This window comes from Hyla sarda, chromosome 5, assembly GCF_029499605.1.
Source record: "Hyla sarda isolate aHylSar1 chromosome 5, aHylSar1.hap1, whole genome shotgun sequence".
Classification (NCBI taxonomy): domain Eukaryota; kingdom Metazoa; phylum Chordata; class Amphibia; order Anura; family Hylidae; genus Hyla; species Hyla sarda.
In genome coordinates this window covers 29,363,103-29,380,463 of record NC_079193.1, presented here as the reverse complement: position 1 = coordinate 29,380,463, position 17,361 = coordinate 29,363,103, and positions in this window count along the sequence as shown.

Genomic DNA, 17,361 nt, shown 5'->3' with positions numbered 1-17,361 from the left:
ACTCAGTCCAGCCAATCCCATATACCCAGGGACGTACACACACAGACTCAGTGCAGCCAATCCCTTATACCCAGGGACGTGCACACACAGACTCAGTGCAGCCAATCCCTTATACCCAGGGACGTGCACACACACAGACTCAGTGCAGCCAATCCCTTATACCCAGGGACGTGCACACACACAGACTCAGTGCAGCCAATCCCTTATACCAGGGACGTACAACACAGACTCAGTCCAGCCAATCCCTTATACCAAGGGATGTGCACACACAGACTCAGTGCAGCCAATCCCTTATACCCAGGGACGTACACACAGACTCAGTGCAGCCAATCCCTTATACCCAGGGACGTACACACACAGACTCAGTGCAGCCAATCCCTTATACCCAGGGACGTACACACACAGACTCAGTGCAGCCAATCCCTTATACCCAGGGACGTGCACACACAGACTCAGTCCAGCCAATCCCTTATACCCAGGACGTACACACACAGACTCAGTGCAGCCAATCCCTTATACCCAGGGACGTACACACACAGACTCAGTGCAGCCAATCCCTTATACCAAGGGACGTACACACACAGACTCAGTGCAGCCAATCCCCTTATACCCAGGGACGTACACAACACAGACTCAGTGCAGCCCCCTTATACCCAGGGACGTACACACAGACTCAGTGCAGCCAATCCCTTATACCCAGGGACGTACACACACAGACTCCGTGCAGCCAATCCCTTATACCCAGGGACGTACACACACAGACTCAGTGCAGCCAATCCCTTATACCCAGGGACCTGCACACACAGACTCAGTGCAGCCAATCCCTTATACCCAGGGATGTACACACACAGACTCAGTGCAGCCAATCCCTTATACCCAGGGACATACACACACAGACTCAGTGCAGCCAATCCCTTATACCCAGGGACCTACACACACACACTCAGTGCAGCCAATCCCTTAAACCCAGGGACGTGCACACACAGACTCAGTGCAGCCAATCCCTTATACCCAGGGACGTCCACACACAGACTCAGTGCAGCCAATCCCTTATACCCAGGGACGTCCACACACAGACTCAGTGCAACCAATCCCTTATACCCAGGGACGTCCACACACAGACTCAGTGCAGCCAATCCCTTATACCCAGGGACGTACACACACAGACTCAGTGCAGCCAATCCCTTATACCCAGTGACGTGCACACACAGACTCAGTGCAGCCAATCCCTTATACCCAGGGACATACACACACAGACTCAGTGCAGCCAATCCCTTATACCCAGGGACGTGCACACACAGACTCAATGCAGCCAATCCCTTATACCCAGGGACGTACACACAAGGACTCAGTGCAGCCAATCCCTTATACCCAGGGACGTGCACACACAGACTCAGTGCAGCCAATCCCTTATACCCAGGGATGTACACACAGACTCAGTGCAGCCAATCCCTTATACCCAGGGACATACACACACAGACTCAGTGCAGCCAATCCCTTATACCCAGGGATGTGCACACACAGACTCCGTGCAGCCAATCCCTTATACCCAGGGACGTGCACACACAGACTCAGTGCAGCCAATCCCTTATACCCAGGGACATACACACAGACTCAGTGCAGCAAATCCCTTATACCCTGGGACGTACACACACAGACTCAGTGCAGCCAATCCCTTATACCCAGGGACGTGCACACACAGACTCAGTGCAGCCAATCCCTTATACCCAGGGACGTGCACACACAGACTCAGTGCAGCCAATCCCTTATACCCAGGGACGTACACACACAGACTCAGTGCAGCCAATCTCTTATACCCAGGGACGTACACACACAGACTCAGTCCAGCCAATCCCTTATACCCAGGGACGTACACACACAGACTCAGTGCAGCCAATCCCTTATACCCAGGGACGTGCACACACAGACTCAGTGCAGCCAATCCCTTATACCCAGGGACGTGCACACACACAGACTCAGTGCAGCCAATCCCTTATACCCAGGGACGTGCACACACACAGACTCAGTGCAGCCAATCCCTTATACCCAGGGACGTACACACAGACTCAGTCCAGCCAATCCCTTATACCAAGGGATGTGCACACACAGACTCAGTGCAGCCAATCCCTTATAACCAGGGACGTACACACAGACTCAGTGCAGCCAATCCCTTATACCCAGGGAAGTACACACACAGACTCAGTCCAGCCAATCCCTTATACCAAGGGATGTACACACACAGACTCAGTGCAGCCAATCCCTTATACCCAGGGACGTCCACACACAGACTCAGTGCAGCCAATCCCTTATACCCAGGGACGTACACAGACTCCGTGCAGTCAATCCCTTATACCCAGGAACGGGCACACACAGACTCAGTGCAGCCAATCCCTTATACCCAGGGACGTACACACACAGACTCAAAAGGGGGCTTGAGCCCCTGCCCTGTAAATGCACCTGCCCTATAATGCCCTCATTGATTGGGACCACCGTGGGGTGATACGGGTCTCATTCAGCTGACATGATTACTGGAGGTCGCTTACCTCAGGAATATTGTCTTCTTCGTGATAGGTGCTTTTTTTTTATTTTTTTATAATGTGTATTAGTATACTCATTCTTGGCCTTTTATCCCCTGCGTTTTTCTCATTTTAAATCATGTGGTTCCAGGATGCCTTGGAGGTATGCCCCCAGCACCTTACAGCAGTTGCTCTGACTCCCTGCTTGAGACCTGCATCCCGTTTGTTCTCTTACATGATGGAACAATAAAGTACAACAGTCACCAATCTGGGTGAGTGCAATGCTTTTTCTCTTCCTTTTTTTGTTGTTATAATTTTATGGCATTGCTTTAGCATTATTGATGGGCTTAACCAGGGCTCAAGTCATGAGGGAATGCATGGGAATGGAGTTCCTGCACTTTTTTTCACAGCAGGAACACTGTTCCCATCATCAGGAGTTGTGCAGGATCAGTCCTTGAGTGGAAATCATGGGTGAGTTCCCACACTTTTTCCCCCTGGGCTTACCCCACATGAATATTGATACAAGCATACAGACAATGTATCCAACTGTGAGCAACATTTATTTCTGTAATTGTGTTCCTTTCCTCAATCTTAAAGGGATACTCCACTGCTAGACATGTTATCTTCTATCCGCCCGCTGGGGACACCCCCCCCGGGGACACCCCCCCCCCCCCCCCCCCCCCACGATCTCTGCTGCGGCATCCCCGTCATCTGGTGCACGGAGCAAACTGTGCAGTGCCGGATGACTGGCGAACACAGTGGCCATGCCCACTGTTTACCAGCCATCAATGCCCCTCTCATAGATATGAATGGAAGGGGTGCGGTGCGACGTCATGTTCACATAAGCCCCAGGCTTCCGTGACCGTAATGCCACAGCAGCAGCCCGGAGATCACCCCTCAGCTGCACCCCCCGGGATCACACATGTTATCCCCTATCCTTTGGATAGGAGATAACATGTCTAGGGGCAGAGTACCCCTTTAAGATTATTGGGGAACCTCTCCGATATTGTGAACACATTTCTGCTACCAAGAATATCTCCTCCCCCATTGCTTGTTTGCTTTCTATAACTAAGTAATTTCCCTTTTAAGACTCCCGCAGGGTAAAGGTAACACCACTCCTAAGCAAAAACCAAAAAAGTCATTAAATATTGAATACATCCTATCTTCGTGACACCGCAAGAAAAATGTCAGGAATGCAAATAGTCCACTTCATGGGTCCTGTGCTGGATAAACAGGGATGACGCTTCTAAACATTCACGGTAAATAATCTTGTTATCCGCAGGCGGGAGAGTAAACCTGGTGCTGGGATCAAGGATTATGGGGTTTTGTACTATGTGACTGGAATGTTTCACAAATTCAGATAGGGGCATCCACAGAGGTAGAAGCTTATTGGAGAACTCCAGCGAAAATGAACTTATCTGTGGATAGGGGATTAGTAGCTGATCGCGGGGGGTCCGACCAATGGGACCCCTCGGGATCACCGGAACCCCAGTGCTTTCAGAGAGGCTCTCGCTCCATTAACTTCTATGGGAGCGCCGATGATGCTAAACTCGGGTCTAAACTCGGGTCTAAACTCGGGTCTTTCCAGCGCTCCCATAGAATTCAATAGAGTGTGCCGTCTGCAACACACGCTACTCACTGAATGCTGGGTCCCATGCAGGAGATCATGGAGGATCCAAGCGTTCAGAGCCCCCCCCCCCCCCCCCCTCCCCACGATCAGCTACTTATCAACTATCGTATTACAATACAGAAATTTAGGTGCACTACTGTGGTAGATGTATACAGTCACATTGGCTATCCCTCAACACTGATGTTAAAATTGAGACATTCGCCAGTGTATCCTTATATGAAGGACATACCAGAGCCCGCACACCAACGCCAAGGTTTCTCAAATGGCACGGGACCGGGACCCTCCGGTGTGACTGAGCACACATACAATGGAAGGAGGGAGAGACAGGCTACAAGCCCCACCCAAGTTGGCTGATATAGGTGCATGGCCTTACAGGTGCAACCTTAATGCTGCCTGGAAAATGTTCAAGGTGCATAGCCGCCACACCTCCTCCTATAGACATGAATGGAGGGGGCATGGTGGCTGTAGTCACCAGAAGAGTTCGCTCTGTGCACCACATGACTGGGGGGGGGTGCCGCTGTGGAGATCACGGGGATCCCGCCTTTGAATAGGGGATAAGATGTTTTCTGGCGGAGTACCCCTTTAAAGGCAGTTTTAAGGCAGTGGATTCCAACCTGCAGCCTTCCAGCTGTTTCAAAACTACAACTCCCAGCATACCCGGACAGCCGTTGGCTGTCCGGGCATGCTGGGAGTTGTAGTTTTGCAACAGCTGGAGGTCCACAGTTTGGAGACCAGTAGTTTGAGGAGTGAGGAAGTAGGGTGAGAAAGATTAAGGGTCTCAGGCAGTGTTTCTCAACCAGGGTGCCTCCAGCTGTTGCAAAACAACAACTCCCACGATGCCCGGACAGCCGAAGGCCAAAATTTTGCAACAGTGGGAGGGACCCTGGTTGGGAAACACTGATTTAAGGGAAAGGGTATATACAACAACAAAGAAAGGTAACTGGGAAGTCACAGAGGGAGATTTATCAAAGTTTATTTATGCAGTGTTGCCCATAGCAACCAATCAGCTTGCTTCTTTCATTTTTGAAAAGGCCTTTGAAAAATTAAAGAAGCGATCTGATTGGTTGCTATGGGCAACTCAGCAGCTTTTCCTCCGGACAGGTTTTGATAAATCTTCCCCCATAGATACTTTTTGATGACATCGAGGAGCTCAATGCCAGTCAGCTAGTAATAGAGGAAACAGCATCCAATGGCGGACAGGTGTCCTGAGCTGCAGACACATATTGTCAGTCACCGGACCAATACATTACACCCCAGCTGTAGACAGGAAGGAAGGTAAAGTGTGTTACACCGGGAACAGCAGCCAGAATGGTCAGTAACTAGAATGAAATTTGTCTGCACTCCCCGGAGTAGGAAATGACATCTGTCCATGTACAGCGGGTCACCACCTGAGCCGCCACTCACCGGGACATGAACTTACTGTGGTCAGGATGTCTCATGGCTGAAGTCAGATAATCTTCTCTTTCCTGCAGATAGTGGACTACAAACCACACAGCTTATGTTTAAATCCCTTTTTAAAGGGGTACTCCACTGGAAAAAAAAAATGTTCTTAAAGGAGTAGTCCAGTGGTGACTCAGTGCTGAACAACTTATTCCCTATCCTAAGGATAGGGGATAAGTTGCAGATCGCGGGGGGTCCAACCGCTGGGGCCCCCTGCGATCTCCTGTACGGAGCCCCGACAGCCCACGGGAAGGGGGCGCGTCGACCTCCGCACGAAGCGGCGGCCGACACGCCCCCTCAATACAACTCTATAGCAGAGCCGAAGCGCTGCCTTCGGCAATCTCCGGCTCTGCCATAGAGTTGTATTGAGGGGGCGTGTCGGCCGCTGCTTCGTGCGGGGGTCGACACCCGCTATCTGGCCGGAGAGCCTGGCCCCCGTACAGAGAGATCGCAGGGGGCCCCAGCGGTCGGACCCCCCGCGATCTCAAACTTATCCCCTAACCTTAGGGGATAAGTTTTTCACCACTGGACTACCCCTTTAAATCAACTGGTGCCAGAAAGTTAAACAGATTTCTAAATGACTTCTATTTAAAAATGTTAACCCTTCCAGTACTTATCAACTGCTATATGCTTTACAGGAAGTTCTTTTCCTTTTGAATTTCCTTTCTGTCTGATCACAGTGCTCTCTGCTGACACCTCTGTCCATGTCAGGAACTGTCCAAAGCAGGATAGGTTTGCTATGGGGATTTGCTCCTACTATCGACAGTTTCTAAAATAGATGTCAGCAGAGAGCACTGTGGTCAGACTGAAAAAAAAAATACACAACTTCCTGTGGAGCATACAGCAGCTGATAAGTACTGGAAGGATTAAGATTTTTAAATAGAAGTAATTTACAAATCTGTTTAACTTTCTGGCACCAATTGTTTTCCCGTGAAGTATCCCTTTAAATTTTGTACTCCGGAAGGGGAAAATGTTTTCAAATCCACTGTTGCCAGATAGTTCTACAGCTTTGTAAATTACTTTGATTTAAAAATATTAATCCTTACAGTACTTATCAGCTGCTGTTTACTATAGAGGAAGTTGTGTAGTTCTTTCCACTCTGACCCCAGTGCTCTCTGCTGAGAGGTTTGCAATAGGGATTTGGTCATGCGCTGGAAAGTTACTGACAAGGACAGAGGTTTCAGCAGAGAGCACTCTGGTCAGACTGGAAAGAACTACACAACTTCCTCTGGAGCATAAAGCAGCTGATAAGTACTGGAAGGATTAAGATTTTTACATAAAAGTAATTTACAAATCTGTATAACTTTCTGCCACGAGTTGATTTAAAAATGTATTTTCCCCCTCCGGAGGACCCCTTCATATAGGATTTCTTACAACCCCAAACACGTGTGGACGTGCTTAGTACAGACTTATCAAGGCTATGGTGCTGCAGGCAGTGAAGTATTTCGTTTTTGTGCTGTACTAGGCCTGACTAAACTCATGCACCTTTGTAATCTAAAATCTCCCAACTCCTTTTCCTTCCTTATTTGGTTACACCTACCCCTTTATGCTCCACCCTTCCCTCTTAACGCTCCACCTTCTCCTCTTCATGGAAAAGGTTGTCCAAAGTTGGCCATTAAAAGTAATGTTTAAAAGGGCACTCTCATTAAAACTAATTTTTGTTATTGCACTCCTTATGGTAAATAAAAACATTTCTAATATACTTTGTTTAAAAAAAATGAAGCTTTTTATGTTTTATTTGTGTTTAAAAAAAGCTGACACTAGGTGTCTCCCTACTTGTCCAGAGCACATTTCCCCTCCATCTCTTGCACAGACATTGGACTCCTCATGGCCTGGCAGAAGTCAAAAAACAGGAAATGCAGTTTGGAGTGCTGAGGGGTGTGTGCAGCCTTAGCCAGTCATAGCTCATCTCACACTGAACTGCTCTGGGCTGTGTGTAGCAGAGTGAGGGAGGACCTTCTCCCCTGTATGGCTTCAGATTATGTCACGCCTGTTGGGGAATGCCCCTTCCCAGTCTGTGAATCTGACTGAGCAGAAAATACAGAGCAATATCAAGGTTAAAAAATAACAAATAATAAAAATAAAAGCAGAGAATGGTTTATCATGATGGGGGCTGTAAACTGGGAGGATTATAAAATTTTAAGAGTACCTGTCATGATCCTGTTAAATGATATTGCTCTGTATTTTCTGCTTAGTCTCAGTCAGATTCACAGACTGGGAAGGAGTCTTCCCCAGCAGGCGGGACATCATCTGAAGCCATACAGGGGAGAACTTCCTCCCTCACTTTGCTACACACAGCCCTGAGCAGTTCAGTGTGAGATGAGCTATGATTGGCTAAGGCTGCACACACACCCCTCAGCACTCCAGACTGCATTTCCTGACTTTGGACTTCTGCCAGGCCTGCAGGGGTCCAAAGTCTGTGCAAGAGATGTGGGGAAATTTGCTCTGAACAAGTAGGGAGACACCTAGTGGCAGCTTTTTTAAACACAAATAAAACATAGAAACCTTAATTTTTTTTAAAACAAAGTACATTAGAAAGATTTTTTGTTTACCATAAGGAGTGCAATAGCAAAAATTACTTTTAATGACCGTGCCCATTTAAATCTATTTATAAATTGGGTACCCTAAAGTAGGATACATGTGGGTGTGCTTGTTAGTGAAACTCAACCCATTAAAGTGAAAGGGCTGGTCAGGGTTATGGTGCTACAGGCAGAGGTGTATTTAGGTTTTGTGCTGCCTTAGGCCTCACTAAACTCATGAACCCCCGTAGTCTTAATTTCCCTGCCCCTTCTTATGAAGACCACACCTTTTCCTGTTTAAGGTCCACCCCTTTCTCTGTAAACCCCCACCTCTTCCTCATTCAGTTCCACCTTTTCCTTTTCAGGGAAGAGGGTGTCCAAAGTTGGTAGCAGCCATCAAATATGAAAAAAAAAAAAGAGAGAGTTCTATCTCGGCTACTCCCTGAAAAAGTGCCACTCTAGGCCTGGGCCTTGTTGACCTAGTTAAAGATACCGGGCTGGCTGCAGGTAATGCAATGAGGGGGCTGTGGTGCTGAAGCGCTGCCCATCTGTTCTGCTGATAGGTGAGGTCTTGGGGTCAGACCCCCATAATTGATAGGCCATCAACTGAAACCCATTAAAATGCCCAAAAAACCATCTACACCCAGCTCAGTAAAGACAGTTATCTGTACCTGACATCGGTGTGTTCTTTTACTCCCCATGTCTGGCCCAGGAGAAGCTGTCTCCAACCTCAGACCGTGTTTAGGATAACGGAGCCCTGGCGTCACAAAGTTATCAGGTAGTTTTAGTTACACCCCAGTGGCTACCACAAAACCAATCCAGTGGGTCACACGCTAAAAGGTCCCAAGAAGAACCACCCAGTGGTCCATAATGAACAATGCAGTATATGCTAATAAAGGTTCAGCAATGAAGCCACAACAGCAGGTTTCCCTCCACCCCCCTCGTTCTCTCTATTAGGGAGCTTGAAAACAGTATTTTTGTTTCAGATAGGTATTAGCCTATACAAATATACTTGGATAAGGAACAGACCTCATAAGAACGTTCCCTAATTACAGATAATTCCATTCTTAAGAAACAAACAGGCTTCCCTCCACTGCAGGAGACACATGAACGCATCCAATTGGCAGCCCTGTAATCTGGATGTTTATATGTTTGGATTGCAGTGTTGTGAATCATCACAGCCAATAATCTCTGATTCTGTACAGAAATGTTTTTGTTTTTTTGCATTTCTCAGTTTTTAACCCCTTAGGGACACCTTAATGTTTATTTTTCATTTTTGAGCTTTCGTTTTTCCTCCTCGCCTGTCATTGGCCATAAGTCTTCTACATTTTCCACTGACATACCCATACAAGGACTTGTCTTATGCGGCACCAATTGAACTTCATTATGACATCACTTATTTTATCACAAAATCTACAGAAAAAAAACAAAAATTATTTGGGAGAGAAATAAAAAATTAAAAAATGTATTTTTTTTTAAATCAATTCTTTAAGTTTTTTCTTATTTTTTTAACAAATAAACAACAGTAGCGTCATGGTACAAGAGGGGCAGTTTAAAAATGTATTTTGTGCAACGTATAGGCATGACGTTCTTTTTATTCTATGGGTCAAGACAATTGCGACAATACCCAAGTTATATAGGTTTTGTTTTATATCACTACTTTTATTTTTGCACCGTTATTTGTAGTTTTTATCAGTAAATTTTTTTAAATCAAGGGACTTTTTTGATCACTTTTTAATCTTTTTACATTTTTGGGGTGTATAAAGTGACCAAAAATCTGATTTTTATTTTATTTTAAACGTTTATGCTATTCACCTTGCAGTTTCATCAACATTATATATATATTTTTTTTAGTCGGATAGTTCCACATGCAGCGATGCCAAATATGTTTAGTTTTGTTTACAATATTTTGTTTGAAAATGGAAAAGATGGTTGGTTTTAACTTTTATGATGATAGGGGCTTGTCCACAATTATTAATGCTATAAATTTGTTTTTTAAAAGCGCCTTTCTTTAGTTCCGATACTGCAGTACATTGGTATGGTTATCGTTGACAGGCAATAAAGGTGAGTCCTAGCTGCTGATAGCAGCCATTACTCTCAGCTTTGAAGCTATCTCTGCTCCTGAGCTCGCTTTAAAGTCCCTGTCAAGAACCTTTTATATGTTGTACATCTTGCCAAAACATTAATCTTTCTTATATACTAATTTATAGAAATCATGGTTTCTAAAAAAGACACCTCTAGGGGTCACCATATCATCCAGAACAGGGGTCCTCAAACTACGGTCCGCGGGCCACATGCGGCCCGCCGAACACATTTTTCCGGCCCGCCACTGCCTGGGACATCCCTGTGTCCCGAAATATGTTTTCGGGACACATGGATGCGCTTTCGGAGACCCCGCGTTTACTTTAAAAACGCAGGGGCCGCCGGGAAGGTGGCGCACGCAGGGACGTCTCTGACGCCGTGCGCCCATAGCAACGGGGTGCGGAGGAGCGGGGCAGCGATGAGGACGTGCGCTTGCCAGCTAGGTAAGTGTTACCAGCGGCACATCGGCTTCGGTGCTTCGACCACCCGCTCCTTCGGTCCCGGGGCTTACTGCTATGTCCGGACCGGAGGAGCGGTGGTCGGAGCACTGAAGTGGAGCAGAACACAGGCATACAGCCTCCAGCCATACACTGGCTGGAGGCTGTATGTCTGTGGGGGAACATACTGCACCTAATGTGGGGGAAATACTGCACCTAATGTGGGGAGCTATACTGCACCTAATGTGGGGCAAAATACTGCACCTAATGTGGGGGAAAATACTGCACCTAATGTGGGGGAAAATACTGCACCTAATATGGGGGAACTATACTGCACCTAATATGGGGGAACTATACTGCACCTAATGTGGGGGAACTATACTGCACCTAATGTGGGGAACTATACTGCACCTAATGTGGGGGAACTATACTGCACCTAATGTGGGGGAACTATACTGCACCTAATGTGGGGGAACTATACTGCACCTAATGTGGGGGAACTATACTGCACCTAATGTGGTGGAAAAATACTGCACCTAATGTGGTGGAAAAATACTGCACCTAATGTGGGGGAACTATACTGCACCTAATGTGGGGGAACTATACTGCACCTAATGTGGGGGAACTATACTGCACCTAATGTGGGGGAACTATACTGCACCTAATGTGGGGGAACTATACTGCACCTAATGTGGGGGAACTATACTGCACCTAATGTGGGGGAACTATACTGCACCTAATGTGGGGGAAAATACTGCACCTAATGTGGGGGAAAATACTGCACCTAATGTGGGGGAACTATACTGCACCTAATGTGGGGGACTATACTGCACCTAATGTGGGGGACTATACTGCACCTAATGTGGGGGACTATACTGCACCTAATGTGGGGGGAAATACTGCACCTAATGTGGGGGAAAATACTGCACCTAATGTGGGGGAAAATACTGCACCTAATGTGGGGGAAAATACTGCACCTAATGTGGGGGAAAATACTGCACCTAATGTGGGGAGCTATACTGCACCTAATTTGGGGGAGCTATACTGCACCTAATTTGGGGGATCTATACTGCACCTAATTTGGGGGATCTATACTGCACCTAATGTGGGAGATCTCTACTGCACCTAATGTGGGGGAAGAAGCTGCACCTAATGTGGGGAACTATACTGCACCTAATGTGGGGAGAACTATACTGCACCTAATGTGGGGAGAACTATACTGCACCTAATGTGGGGAGAACTATACTGCACCTAATGTGGGGAGAACTATACTGCACCTAATGTGGGGAGAAGTTCTCCCCACATTAGGTGCAGTATAGTTCTCCCCACATTAGGTGCAGTATAGTTCTCCCCACATTAGGTGCAGTATAGTTCTCCCCACATTAGGTGCAGTATAGTTCTCCCGGAGAACTATACTGCACCTAATGTGGGGAGAACTATACTGCACCTAATGTGGGGAGAACTATACTGCACCTAATGTGGGGAGAACTATACTGCACCTAATGTGGGGAGAACTATACTGCACCTAATGTGGGGAGTACTGTTCTGCACCTAATGTGGGGAGTACTGTTCTGCACCTAATGTGAGGAGAACTGTACTGCACCTAATGTGGGGAGAACTGTACTGCGCCTAATGTGGGGAGAACTGTACTGCGCCTAATGTGGGGAGAACTGTACTGCACCTAATGTGGGGAGAACTGTACTGCACCTAATGTGGGGAGAACTGTACTGCACCTAATGTGGGGAGAACTGTACTGCACCTAATGTGGGGGGAACTGTACTGTACCTATTGTGGGGGAACTGTACTGCCAACCCTAATGTGTGGGAACTACAACCTAATGTGGGGGGAACTGTGCTGCGTACTTAAAGTGGTAGTCCACTAATAAGATATATGTGTGCATAGGAATTTGTTCATGTTTTGTTATCTATAGTCCGGCCCTCCAACGGTCTGAGGGACCGTGAACTGGCCCCCCGTTTAAAAAGTTTGAGCTGTACTCACTATTCTGCTGGTGGGGTCACTGTGTACATACATTACATTACTTATCCTGTACTGATCCTGAGTTATATCCTGTATTATACGCCAGAGTTGCACACACTATTCTGCTGGTGCGACCACTGTGTACATAAATTACATTACATATCCTGTATAGTGTTGAGCACGAATATTCGAAATGCAAATTTTTACCACGAATATCTGCACTTCACGATTTCGTGAATATTTAGAATATTGTGATATATATTCGTAATGACGAATTGTCACAAGCATCTTCCCCCGTGTCCCGGCGGGGCTGGGATTCGCATCGCGGGACGCGCCCGCATGTGAGTCCCAGCCCGTCACTCACCTCCGTCCCTGACCTCTGTCCCTCAGCTCCAACGCGCGTGCCCCCGCCTTCTAGCACGCGCCAGAGCTGTGAAATTTAAAGGGCCAGTGCGCCCGTTATTAGTAATTGCACCTGCACCTTTTTTATAAGTTCTAGCTCCTCCTTAGCACCCCTGCCGTATCTTTGTTTGCCTTGCGCCTTAGAGAAAGCACTTCTAGTTATTTCCTTACCGTGTACCAGACCTCTGTATTCCGTGACCCGACCGTGTTTCTAGCCGCCAGCCTATTGACCTTCTGCTACCCTACTGACTACGCTCCTGTGCCGCCTGCCCTGACCTCTAGCCTGCCCGACTACATCTTGCCTATTCCTTTGGTACCACACTTCACCTCAGCCACCTGTGTGGTTGAGTCGTGCCAGGGGTAGAGACCTGGGTGTCGCCTGCCCAGCAAGTCCAACCCGCCTTTGCGGCAGGCTCTGGTGAAGACAAGCGGCACCTTAGACTCCGCTCCCTGGCACGGCCCGCATCATCTGCCACACAGGTCCAGTGGATCTACTACTTCACCTGCTCCAGACTACCGTGGTATTATGGGTCATCTACTCCCTGGGTACCTGCCATCTGCGCTGAGTCTTACACAAATATTCATTTTTTTTTAATGCAAACTTTTATGCAAATATTTATGCGAATATCGGCACTTCCAGATTGGAAACTCCAATCTTTTAGGTGAAATATATAATTGCGCATGCGCACTATGCGAATTTCATTTCTAATAAAAAATAAAAAGAAGGAACATAGCGAATATGGGAATTTCGCAAACATAGGACGAATATTCCTCCATATATTCGCGAAATATCGCAAATTCGAATATGGCCCCTGCCGCTCATCTCTAATCCTGTACTGATATAAATATCCAGGTCGGAGAGGAGACCTGCTGCCAGCACCATCAGACAACCAGCACAATGATCGTGTGCTCACCAAGCTGCCATGCCCATTATAATTTGCGCAGTCACTGGCTGGGTAGCAGATGTGCATGCCTCGCACAGGTAGGTCTGCTAAAAATCAGTAAGACGTCAGTGACCCCACCACAGAGGAGAAATCGTCTCGGCCTCTTTCATCCTCTGCAGTGAACACAACAGAATCCATTTATGGTCCCTTATGCAAGCTGCCGGTTAGTTACTAATGTAAAGGTTAAATATACTGGGCGTGATGTCAGGAGGTGACAGTGAACATCGTAAATGTGAAAAAATACCAAAAAATTTCCAGAATTATTGATTTTTATTAAGTTCAGAAAAAAGAAATAAAAAGTAATCAAAAAGTTCAATCTAAACAAAAATGGTACCAATAAAAAATACAAATTGTAGAGCAAAAAAATGAGCCTTCATACATCCCTATATACAGTAAAATAAAAGTGTCATAGTGGGTCAGAGAGGAGAACTTGAAGCACAGTACCTATAAATTGGGTATCACTGTAATTGTATAGATCTACAGAATAAAGGTAATGTGTTATTTTAACCGTAAAATATACTGCGTAGGCACAACTTTTTTTTCTCTATATTTTGTTCATGCCCTTTCCTGAGCAGTGGATGTCAGAATGAGTGAGCAGCAGAACAGAGGGATTTGTGAGCCAAATACAGAAGCTAGACACATAAAAAAAAAGACTTGTAAAGCATCTGCATGACCTAGTGAGCAACATATAGAGGCATCATTTATTCTCTGTGATATGACAGGTACACTTTAAGGCAAGTGACTTGAGGGGCTTATTAGGACTACTCTATAATGTCCTCTACTTATAATAGGTGATCTTCAATAAACAGGGGTGAAACTATATAGGGTGCAGGGGTAAGAGTCACAACCAGCCCTAGTGTCTGAGGGGGTCCACAGAAGAACACATAAGAAGACCCCAGTATTATTAGTTCTCAATTTTGCATTGGGACCCAGGAGTTACACGTCCATTGGTACAAGTGAACGTTCCGAAATGTCTAACTCTGAAGCCAACTAGTTTGACCCCCCCTCAGCTTTATTGGGATCTACATACAGCAAAAAAAATTGATTATGTCAAAATCTTCTTCCACGGTTCCACGGCCGCTTAGAAATATTTCACGTGATTTGTTTGTTTAGAAACAGCGCCACTCTTGTTCACAGGCAGCATTTGGTATTGCAGCTCAGTACAAGTTTGCTGTTTTAATGTCTTCATGAGGCTTTAGAGCAGTGATCTCCAAACTGTGGACCTCCAGCTGTTGCAAAACGACAACTCCCAGCCTGCCCGGACAGCCGTAGGCTGTCCGGGCAGGCTGGGAGTTGTAGTTTTGCAACAGCTGGATGTCCGCCGTTTGAAGATCACTGCTTTAGAGTCTTTAGAGGTGTTGATGCCCCTGCCCCCACTACTGCAATTGTACGCTTACTTTCCATATATATATTCCTGTTTACGAGGCGTAAGAACATCTTATCTGTATACATGACCCCCCCCCCCCCTATGTACATTCATAATATAGAAGCAAGGTTTTCCTCCTCACTATAGATTGTATAGACCATGAGAACCATCACAGATGTGATCTGAAAGATTAAAGGGCACCTCCAGGTGTTCATTCACAAAAAGAGTCAATTTCCTCAAATTATGAAATAGTCTGCCACCATCTGACCTCCATGTGGCTCTCCTTATCCTTGACCACATAATAAATGTCAGTATGTGTACATTGAATCCATAGCGCCACTCTTGTTCATAGGCTGGTTTTGGAATTACATCTTTTCAGAGACAGGATTGTGTGGAGGCACAGAGCCGGAGAAGGGTCTAAAAATATTCTGCTCAACTGATGGTTCCCAAGAGCGCACAGGCCTCCATAATCCCTACCTGGAAGAAGTTTGGAACAACCAGGACTCTTCCTAGAGCTGCCAATCGGGGGAGAAGGGCCTTGGTAAAAGAAATGACCAGTAACCCAGATGAGAGAAGAAGCCAGAAGGTCAACCATCTCTGTAGCCTCCACAATCTGGACCTCAGTAATAACACATGAAAGCCACCTGGAGTTAACAAAAAAAAAGTATCTAAAGAACTGAGATTCTCTTGTCTGATTAACCCCTTAAAGGAGTAGTCCAGTGGTGATTCAGTGGTGAGCAACTTATCCCCTATCCTAAGGATAGGGGATAAGTTGCAGATCGCGGGGGGTCCGACCCCTGGGGCCCCCCGCGATCTCCTGTACAGAGCCCCGACAGCCCGCTGGAAGGGGGCGTGTCGACCTCCGCACGAGGCGGCGGCCGACACGCCCCCTCAATACAACTCTATGGCAGAGCCGAAGCGCTGCCTTCGGCAATCTCCGGCTCTGCCATAGAGATGTATTGAGGGGGCGTGTCGGCCACCGCCTCGTGCGGGGGTCGACACCCGCTATCTCGGCGGAGAGCCGGGGCCCCGTACAGAGAGATCGCAGGGGGCCCCAGCGGTCGGACCCCCCGCGATCTCAAACTTATCCCCTATCCTTAGGATAGGGGATAAGTTTTTCACCACTGGACTACCCCTTTAAGGACTCAGGGTTTTTCCGTTTTTACACTTTCGTTTTTTCCTCCTTACCTTTTAAAAATCATAACCCTTTCAATTTTCCACCTAAAAATCCATATTATGGCTTATTTTTTGCGTCGCCAATTCTACTTTGCAGTGACATTAGACATTTTACCCAAAAATGCACGGCGAAATGGAAAAAAAAATCATTGTGCGACAAAATCGAAAAAAAAACGCCATTTTGTAACTTTTGGGGGCTTCCGTTTCTACGCAGTGCATATTTCGGTAAAAATTACACCTTATCATTATTCTGTAGGTCCATACGGTTAAAATGATACCCTACTTATATAGGTTTGATTTTGTCGCACTTCTGGAAAAAATCATAACTACATGCAGGAAAATGTATACGTTTAAAAATGTCATCTTCTGACCCCTATAACTTTTTTATTTTTCCACGTACGGGGCGGTATGTGGACTAATTTTTTGCGCCGTGATCTGAAGTTTTTATCGGTATGATTTTTGTTTTGATCGGACTTTTTGATCACTTTTTGTTAATTTTTTAATGTTATAAAAAGTGACCAAAATACGCTTTTTTGGACTTTGGAATTTTCTTGCGCGTACGCCATTGACCGTGCGGTTTAATTAATGATATATTTTTATAGTTCGGACATTTACGCACGCGGCGATACCACATATGTTTATTTATTTATTTTTTACACTGTTTTATGTTTTTTATGGGAAAAGGGGGGTGATTCAAACTTTTATTAGGGAAGGGGTTAAATGACCTTTATTAACACTTTTTTTTAACTTTTTTTTGCAGTGTTATAGGTCCCATAGGGACCCATAACACTGCACACACTGATCTCCTATGCTGATCACTGGCGTGTATTAACACGCCTGTGATCAGCATTATCAGCGCTTGACTGCTCCTG